Genomic DNA, 1100 nt, shown 5'->3' with positions numbered 1-1100 from the left:
ATTTCAGTGTAGTTACAAATAGGTATGTGTTGTGACCCACCGAGCAAAAATTGGTTGAAAAGATGACATGATTTATGTTTAAACAATGTACATTTGGTTGAAAAGTGAAAGGTGAAAAGCTGTAAGTGTCAGATCGCTGAAAAGACGCTGAAAACAGGATTTGTAACGTCTTTTATCGGATCAGACTGAACAATCACAGCCCAATTTTCATCAAGTATGTCTGGACTAAACCCAGACTATGACGGACCGATCAGATTAAGCCTAAGAACCAACATCTAAACGACGTCTGGTGTTTGGGAGTAAAATCAACATGGGTGTAAAAATTACATCATTTGGTGGCATTGACCTCACCGACATGTCAAGCCCAAACCTGTCTAGATGACCCAAAAAAAAACCCATCAGATGGGGACAGTCTTATCATCAGAGAAAACTAGGAATGGGTACCAGGAAACCTGCTCTGATCCCTGCATGGGAAAGTTCTCACTGAGGGAAATAGATCAGGATGTCTGTCGGTCTAAAGTCTCTCTGCTCAGGACCTTTCAGATGATCAGTCCAGGAAGGACAACACCTCTCAGACAGCTGGGATACTCTACGGACATTCCTGCTTCAAACTAGAGGAAGCAGATTTCCAGTTAAAGACCTCAGAAGGATCATGGGAGATGATCTTTTCTTCTCTGTTTTTCACTCACCGTCTGGAAATGAAATTCCTCTCAAAATGTTTGGAGTCAATGTCTTCGCCGCCCACTCCTGTCTGCAGGAAACCACACCACTTACCTCGTTTAAACTGGATTAGACCAGTTTCTTATAAATCTTTCTCGTTCAGATGCTTTATAATCTGTCTTATAAATGTTAGTGTTTGTCGCCCTGCGGCCAGGGGTGGATTTAGGAAATGTGGGGCCATAGGCAAAGACAGGCAGGGGGCCCCTCTGAACTGTGAAGACAATACATAAAACAGACCCATTAGAGAGATAGAGAAATGTTAATAGAATAGACATCCATTATCTGTTCTAGGTTTTGTCCCTCTCTTCTTGTCCCTTTTCTTCGTATTTTTCTCTCTATGTTTTGTCCTCAGCTGCCGTTTCATGCTGTCTCTAAAGGAA

This window comes from Cyprinodon variegatus, unplaced genomic scaffold (assembly GCF_000732505.1).
Source record: "Cyprinodon variegatus isolate N-32 unplaced genomic scaffold, C_variegatus-1.0 Scaffold807, whole genome shotgun sequence".
In the NCBI taxonomy this organism is placed as follows: Eukaryota; Metazoa; Chordata; class Actinopteri; order Cyprinodontiformes; family Cyprinodontidae; genus Cyprinodon; species Cyprinodon variegatus.
Note: the sequence above shows the minus strand (reverse complement) of the source record.